We start from the raw sequence: 9146 nt of genomic DNA, 5'->3' as shown, positions 1-9146 counted from the left end.
AATGTAATAATACTGGTCAGGTTCTGCAGAACAGCACTTTTTTGAGGAGTTTTGCTATTGTTATATTGTTACACTACTTTTTGATACTGTTTTTATGAATCCATTTTGTACAACGTAATGCACTGATTTTGTAATTGTATTTGAATGTGAAATGAAAATAAAAATTATTTCCCCTCCCAAAAAATAAAAATCACTCTCGTGATTCTTTCTCCCCTTTTTCAGGGGCGTAACATTAGCAGGAGACCACCAGGGACATCTATGATCGGCTGACAGTCTTGGTTAAACCACATGTATTCTAAAGCAATATTCACCTGCTTTCATAGAGTAAGGATTCACTCCTTTGGGGACACTGCCAGTGTTCCCCTGATATCCATATGTCCCCATCGGTGGAGGTGGTGGTACACACTTGTTCTGTAAAAAACATCAACACATTTTCCAAATTGTTAGTCATATTATCACAGTTAAAATACAATGGTTGTTCACTGTTTTTAATTTCATTGAATTTAAGTGTGTACCTCAGCCTTGGGCTCAGTTTTGTTAACCCATCTGTGCAGAGTTGGATCCCAGACAATCTGAGGAAGAAGATATTAGCAATGTGAAGCAAGCCACAATAGTTTTTTTTTAATCCACTCAATTGTCTCTACATAGAATATAGTGTTAATAACCAGTTCCTTACAGATCTGTCTTTGTCCTCAGGTAGATGAACCTCCTTCTTATTAACTCTTCCACTCCCAAAGACCCAGCTGAGCCAGCCTCCACTGTTATTGTGAACAGCAGGGGTCTCAGGCTCAGCCACCGGCCGGCTGCCAGTCTGGCACTGAGGGTTGGCCTCGGAGTGTTCCGGCTTGGTGATGGACATCATAGCAGGATGCTCAACATATCTAAGTCGGACATCTGTAATAAGTGGGAGAAGTCAGGCCACTCTGCTCATGTCACCATACAGAACAATTACTAGCTGACAGGTAGAAACGTCTCGCTCTGATACTCTGTTACAACCCAATCTTAACCTACACGCAGTCACAGGGATAACTGGGAGGTTACTCCAGGACTCTGCGATCACATTGTTTTGGTTGCAAAATCAACAATTCCCTGCATATTAAGGCTTACAAATTTGACCAATCACCAAACTATTTCTGCATAAAATAGTCACAACATCACAATATTATCGCATAGAACTGACCCATTACCACAGTACAAAAAGAGGGCTCGCAATTCCAACCAATCACCGCACATTTACTGCATAATATGGTTCAATCAAGCCACACGTCAACACAGTTTTTTCCCTTGTCAGCGCATTTTTGCAACAAATTGGACAAAACAAATGCATATTGCTATGCAAAATGTCATAATTGTTGCTGCAAAATCTAGCATATTTATCTGCAAATATCCAAAAAATCCATGCGAAATCCTGGAGAGATTCACTGGAGTATGAAAATGTATACACTCACTACTGTAAGTCGCTCTGGATAAGAGCATCTGCTACATGACTAAAATGTCAAAGTAAAATGGAGCTAAACCTGTTTTATGTAGAAAATGCATGAAAGTATTACAGATATACACTCACATGAGCCATACATTTAACCTATCACAGCTAATTCTCACACTATCACAATGGTAATTTCTTTACTAATTAGGTAAGTTTAAGTGACCTCTTCTCTTGGAATAGAAATCCACAGGTTGAGTACACGCTCCACCATCCCATTTCCACAGTGGTGCCACCATGGGGATGATGGGAGGTGGTTGTGGATGATTGTGTCCACTCTTCACAGGGACACTGGTTGTGAGGAAGATCTCCTCCCTCTCTGCAGGGACACTAGCCTTTGGGACAATCCACTCCCTGTGCGCAGGAACGCTGGCCTTCAGGAGGATCAACTCCCTCTGTGCAGGGCTGAGGCCTGATGCTCTGAGGATCTTCTCCTTTCTCACAGTGACAGTAGTTGTTGGAAGAACCCCCTCCCTCTGTGCAGGTACACTGGCTGTTTGGAGGATCCCCTTCCTCTCAGCAGAGACACTAGCCTTTGGGAAAATCCCCTCCCTGTGCGCAGGGACGCTGGCCATTGGGACGATTCCCTTCCTCTGCGTAGTGACACTGGCCATCAGGAGGATCAACTCCTTTTGTGCAGGGATGAGGCCTGATGCTCGGAGGATCTCCGTCTTCTATGCAATGAATATAGCTGCTGGGAGAACCCCCTCCCTCTGTGCAGGAACACTGGCTGTTTGGAGGATCTCCTCCCTCTGTGCAGGGACACTGGCTGTTTGGAGGATCCCCTCCCTCTGTGCAGGGACACTGGCTGTTTGGAGGATCCCCTCCCTCTGTGCAGGGACACTGGCTGTTTGGAGGATCTCCTCCCTCTGTGCAGTGATGCTAGCTGCTGAGAGAATCCCCTCCCTCTGTACAGGGACACTGGCTGTTTGGAGGATCCCCTCCCTCTGTGCAGGGACACTGGCTGTTTGGCGGATCCCCTCCCTCTGTGACGGGATGAGGCCTGATGCTTGGAGGATCTCCTCCCTCTGCACAGCAACTTCGGCTGCTGTGATGATCTGCAGGTATAATATAGAGCATATAGTCATTCCCTAAAAAATCAACCACTTGGAATCTATAACATCATTGCCACATACACTGAGTGTATTAAACATTAAGAACACCTTCTCTTTCCGTGACATAGACTAATCAGGTGAAAGCTATAATCCCTTATTGATGTTAATTGTTAAATCTTCTTCTCAGTGTAGATGAAGGGGAGGAGACAGGTTAAAGATTGATTTTTAGACAATTGAGACATGGATTGTGTATGTGTGTCATTCAGAGGGTGAATGGGCAAAACCAAAGATTTAAGTCCCTTTGAACAGAGTATTGTAGTTGGTGTCAGGTGCACCGGTTTGTGTCAAGAACTGCCATGCTGTTGGGTTTTTCCCGCTCAACAGTTTTCCCTGAGTATCAACAATGGTCCACCACCAAGGGGGAGGGCAACTCAATAGGAAGGTGTTCTTAATGTTTTGTTCACTCAGTGTAGATCAATCCCTAGCATAGACTTTCATTTGTATGTTTACTGATACTGTAAATACAAATTATATTAATGTTATCTACAATATATTATAATACTGTAAGCCTCCCTGCTGCAGGGGCATTTCCACCTACAATTTTGAGCTGATTTTCTTCACCTTAGCAATATTTTGTATCTTTGTTAATTTTCACATTTATTGTGTTTGGAATGACACTGTTACTGCAGGAGATGATGCTATCATAAAGTATTTGATGTAAGTTGTAACGGCTGTCCTCCTCCTCTTCAGACGAAGAGGAGGAGTAGGGATTGGACCAAAGCGTAGCGTGATAATTTGACATAATGATTTTATTAAAGAAAAGACGAAAACTGAAAACACTTGAAAAGATTACCAAAATAACAAAACGAACGTAGACAGACCTGAACTAAGAACTTACATATAACACGAAGAACTCACGAACAGGAACAGACTACAGCAAACGAACGAACAAACCGAAACAGTCCCATATGGTGCAACATACACAGACACGGAAGACAATCACCCACAAACAAACAGTGTGAACAGCCTACCTTTATATGGTTCTCAATCAGAGGAAACGTCAAACCCCTGTCCCTGATTGAGAACCATATAAGGCTAATTACAAATGACCTAAACATAGAAACACAAAACATAGAATGCCCACCCCAACTCACGCCCTGACCAACTAAACACATACAAAAATAAGAGAAAACAGGTCAGGAACGTGACATAAGTATGTAGGATAATTACCCATAATGCTCACTGACATTGAGCATTATGGGTAATTATCCTACAATTATCCTACATAAATTACCCGTTACCCATAATGGGTGAATTATCCCGCATTCACATGCCGTCGGAAACTTGGAACCTCAGAGTTAAAATTAATGTAAGTTATCAGTGTAGAGCTTCCTACTGGTTGATTCTGATACTTCACAAGTGGGAAACTTGAAATCATCATTCCATAACGAGTTCGCGAGTCAGAAATGTCAGAATTTCCTAGTTCCGACTTGAAGGGCCTTCTATGATGTAGGGCAGGTCAGTAACCAAATTATTTTACTCTGCCCAGTCGCACACAGACTTTTATGGTCACACAAGTTGCCACCGGTGGATTCAAAATGAGTAGCCTAACAATTATTTACATGGCCCCAGGTACATTTGAAACCAAATGATTTTTCTGTGAGAAATCAATAATAGATGCACACATAGGATAACAGTCAGCAATTGACAGTGAGCAATGAGCAAGATGAGCATAGACGGGAAGTTGACAATAGCTTATTATTAGTGTAAATAAATTGTATTTCTATCGTTGCAGTCCTCAAAGATTGAATTGAATTAATCAGATCCAATGATTTACTGCCTGTAGGGTGGGGTACCGCTAGTCATCATTATTATAATCACCATCTCAATCATTATCACCATACCATCATAGACTTATTCTTCTGTATCTGAGACTCATCTGACACTACCTTAGACATGGCAGTCTGCAACTCAATACACTGCCCCTGCATGGTGTTCAGCGTCCCCTGCATGTGGTTAATCGAATGCTTAACATCGTTCAGCAGGATCTGAATCTCAAGCCTGCAAGAAATCAGGCGGTTCAACATACTGAGATGACGAGAGGCTTCAGACCATGCCCATTGGACCATCTTTAGGATTCTTTCTCACTTAACACCAATCTTATTAGGAATGTAACTTTGTGCAGAAGATGTTACTATAGTGTTATTTAGAAGGAAAAAAGTGTACTTTGTCAGGCGCCAAAAGGATGACGGGATGTCTCCCTGCTCCAGTGAGCTCTGCTGGCAGGTCTTGCTCACTGTTGGAGGAACGGGAGCCAAATTAGAGGAAACATATCTATGGTTGTTCAGCAATGAAACATTCATGGCATAATAGGGATTGTCCTTCCATGTGAAAAGAATAACAGCTGGGGTTTACTTTCTCACTTTTAGATAATGTAATACAATCTTTAAACCCATCAGAAGTGTAGCGCTTACCTCCATGAAAATATTGGTCCATGTTATTTATGGCTGCATTGTCCCAATGTTGACCACTAGTTCCAACTTGTGATGAGAAGGTCTTGATGAAACAATCAAGTCAACATTTTGCTAGACATTTCAGAGCAATTGTACATGAGACAGTGCTTCCAGATATTGAGGTATCTTCCTTCTGAGATATGTAAAAAAAAAAAAAAAATATGGTGTGTGTACTCACATGAAAGGCATCCATGATTCTAGATTAAGCCAATCATGTACGTGATTACCATCCTATGGGGCAGCAATGGAATGATTGCTACACAGCTTTCAGAAGACTTTATGTCTTGGGCCTGGATAAATCATTGAAATACAAGTAATATTGTGAATTTGTGATGCATAATTGCCATTATAATTTGGAATATTCCATCAAAGTTATTTGTTTTGACAGTGAAAACAAGTCAATCTTACAATTAATGACTTGACTTGAGTAACTTGAGTTGACGGAAGTAGCAACTTTATATTCTGACCTAGACACTGATTTGTGCAATGCCTAATGCATAATCTATGCATGTTATTGGCCATTGGACTGCTCAGTCAAAACAACAAATTTTTACGATTAATCACTTGACTGGAGTAATTTGAGTTCGGAACTAAAAGATTAAAAGTAGGCTATAGCTTGACGCATATCCTTACCTTGGACAAGCGTATCCAAAAGGCCTATCCAGTCGTGCGTGAAGATACCTTTAGGCAGATAAAAGCTCGGTACGGGTTGAGACACGCTCGGTATTGTCAATCTGTAACACTGATACAAAAGCACGTTTTCATTTATAATTTACACTGTAGAATGACCTGCAAGCCAATCAGAATCTAGTTTTAAACAATACCGTGGGTTCCATGGAACGTCACAAACATATTAGGCCACTTGCGTCACAGATTACAGTCACTGAACATGGGTTTAATAGCTATATTGGCTATATGTACAGTATATGCACATCGTATTGAATTGAGATTACATTTACTGCACCACTAATTATGTAGCCTAATCCTATGAGGATCATATGTGAAATGTCAGAATCATGGCACATGAAAACATAATTAAATTGACTGCAGATTATAAAATTCACTGTGACACAATATCCATGTAATTTCAATTAAATTACGTTGAACCAACGTGGAATAAACATTGAATTGATGTATGTGCCCAGTGGGAAGTGATCAATTCGAAATGATTGAATTACATACAGTATTACAAAGAAAGAGATAACAAAATTGCTTCGAAAAACTCTTAATTTCCCTGGGCCACCCAAACGTAAAATGTATGTACGGATTATTGTACATCGTTTTGGATGAAAGCGTCTGCTTTCAAATCTCTGAATCGCACATATGTACAATCTCGCGATGTTTATTTCTGGCACTTTTACCTTTGCGGGATTTTGTGAAGTAAATGATGCGCAGGAGAGCTCCATGAAATCAGTGACATGGTCAAGATTGCGACATGAGAGGGTGTAACATTTCTAGCTGAGGAACAATTTGGGGTTCTCAAAAAGTTTATAGTTTTAGACTGCAGTTGCAATTTGTTTTTTTTCCCACAAAAAATGATATCTAACCATATAATGAATCATTTTGTAAATAATCAAACCATTGACATATATTTTTGACTATTTCCAACGAACAAGCTAGCTATCGAAAAGTGTCAGCGTGTGTAGTTAAATTAGCCTGCTAACGTCTTCATAGCTAGTAGCGTGTAATCAGGACATGACCAAACTGTTGCTGAGATAATGGATGTTGAAACTTCCAAGGAGAAAAGAGGCATTGTTGAAACTCACTCATATGCTTGCGGTGTAAAAAAGGGGGGTGAATGCGATTCATACCCGAATACCCCAACCAAGGAGCAGCTTCCATTTGACAAAGAAGCTCTGAATCGTCTGTGCATACTTTGCGGGAGCTAAGGCTTTAGGTAATGGAAGGGAAATTCACGCTGATGCCTAGTTTGTTGACTGCTGGACTTGTCAAGTGAGTTGTGCAGGACTGAGTTTTATTTGCTAATTTGATAAAACGAGATATTTCTTGAGGAAAGAGCATTGTTTGTGTGAGCCAAACATTCAAGAAACTCATGCCTGTTCTGTTGCACAGATACTGCGTTTTGGAAGTGTCAATCGTGATGATATGAATGATATTTGGTTTTCATTTGGTACTAATCGGTCAGCAGGTGTCCCTATTTTAAAAGGCAACTTTAAGGCTCATATATTGAGTCATGAAGCAGATAATACAGGGAGATGGGTTATACTATTGCTAGATGTCAACCATGTTCAATTCATTGTTGTAAATACTTATGCTTCCAATAACAAGTCAAGTAACTGTATTTTATTTAGAGACATTGAGAGGAAAATAAGTAAAATTGTCTAAATTTCCATTGGCCAAAGTAATATGGGGTGGAGATTTTAATACAGTATTACATGATAATCTAGATAGATGGCCTCCTAAGGATAGCAATTCTGTTTGTGAGATAAGGAATATATGTCTAAGGTTAGGTGTTCTAGATATTTGGAGACATAAGAACCCAGATAAGATTATGTTTACATGGAGTACCAAAGATTTATCTATACAATCCCGTATTGATTTCTGGCTGATATCTGCAGATATGGCTGACAAGGTTGATAAAATCAATGGTTCAATCGAGACTGTAACAGACCACAACAGGATCTCAATAAAGATAAATATACACGGTTTGTCAACCAAAAAAAGTTAAAGGTTACTGGAAAATGAACAAGACTTTACTAGAGAAGGAAGTATTTAAGAAGGAAGTAGCAGGAATTAATGATAAATACAGGAATTGTGCCTGTGTTATGAATACGTTTGGAAGTTACTGGGAGCTAATGAAATTTGATTAAGGCTTTTGGCTATTTCATTGGGGGAAGAAATTGCTCGTGCCAAGAGAGAGAAAGAATATGACATCATAAAGGGAATAATGGATTAAACTAAAAGGGAACTAACTAAATCAGGAATTACTGGAGCTATCATCATTGCAAATGCAGTTAGACTGTATCTACGAGGAAAAGGCCCGGGGAGCGTTTGTAAGATCAAGATGAAAATGGATGGAAGAGGGAGAGAGAAAAACAAAATATTTCTTTAATTTAGAAAAAAGGGCAGGCGAAAATACTTCCTTCCATATGTCAATTAATGATTAATAATACTCCCAATGAAAATCCAAAAGAAATCTCTCAGCATGTTGCCCAGTTGATCAGAATCTGTATACATCAGCCCAGCCAACTTCCAATATGGATATTTTCTTAGACAATGTAGCAAACATTGCTAAGAAGATAGATAATTATTTCAGGGATTTTTGTGATGAGTTATCTGAAATTGAGAAGACTGTATTAAAAGCCTTAAGGACAATAGGTTCCCTGGAAATGATGGTTTAATAAACGTGATTTATAAATCATTCAATGATAAATTGATTCCGTTCATTCTTTGCTATGCTTCCTTACAGCAAGGTGTAATTACTTTGATTCAATGGACATGGGTGGGGGAATATTTGTGTGACGACCTAAAATGGGGACAGAAGCTCATCAGCACCCCATCTTATATGTCCAACCACCCTGAACGTCAGACTCTATTGAAGCACATACAGTGGTGTAAAGTACTTAAGTAAAAATACTTTAAAGTACTACTTAAGTAGTTTTTGGGGGTATCTGTACTTTACTATTTATAGTTTTGACAACTTTTACTTTACTACATTTCTAAGGAAAAGAATGTACTTTTTACTCCATACATTTTCCCCGACACCCAAAAGTAATCGTTACAATTTGAATGGCTAGCAGGACAGGAAAATTGTCAGTTAGATGTACTGCCAAATTCTCTAAAATGACTTATGGTAGAGAAATGATCATTCAATTCTCTGGCAGCAACTCTGGTGGACATTCCTGTAGTCTGCATACCAATTGCACAATCCCTCAGAACTTCAGAAGTCTGTGGCATTGTGTTGTGACAAATATGCACATTTTAGTGGCCTTTTGTCCCCAGCAAAAGGTGCACCTGTATAATGATCATGCTGTTTAATCATGCTGTTCACATTTTTTTTTTTTTTTGGCGTATAGATCATTTCCGGGATCTTTAATTTCAGCTCATGAAACATGGGACCAACCTTTTACATGT

General features: G+C 39.7%; 1 long non-coding RNA gene across 2 annotated transcripts; it reads right to left on the bottom strand.

Annotated features, from left to right (window-relative positions):
- Window positions 1–309: 309 nt before the first annotated feature.
- LOC120035847 lies at window positions 310–1671 on the bottom strand. 2 transcript variants are annotated; one of them, XR_005474359.1, is made up of 3 exons: window positions 1650–1671; window positions 516–572; window positions 310–411 (listed from the first exon to the last, which is right to left on the bottom strand). It is a non-coding gene; the product is annotated as an uncharacterized LOC120035847 (long non-coding RNA). The 2 variants fall into 2 exon arrangements; XR_005474358.1 differs by lacking the exon at window positions 1650–1671 and adding an exon at window positions 677–803.
- Between the last annotated feature and the right edge of the window lie 7475 nt (window positions 1672–9146).

This window comes from Salvelinus namaycush, unplaced genomic scaffold (assembly GCF_016432855.1).
Source record: "Salvelinus namaycush isolate Seneca unplaced genomic scaffold, SaNama_1.0 Scaffold1115, whole genome shotgun sequence".
NCBI lineage: Eukaryota > Metazoa > Chordata > Actinopteri > Salmoniformes > Salmonidae > Salvelinus > Salvelinus namaycush.
The sequence above is the reverse complement of the archived record's forward strand: the minus strand, read 5'-3'. Positions and strand labels throughout refer to the sequence as shown.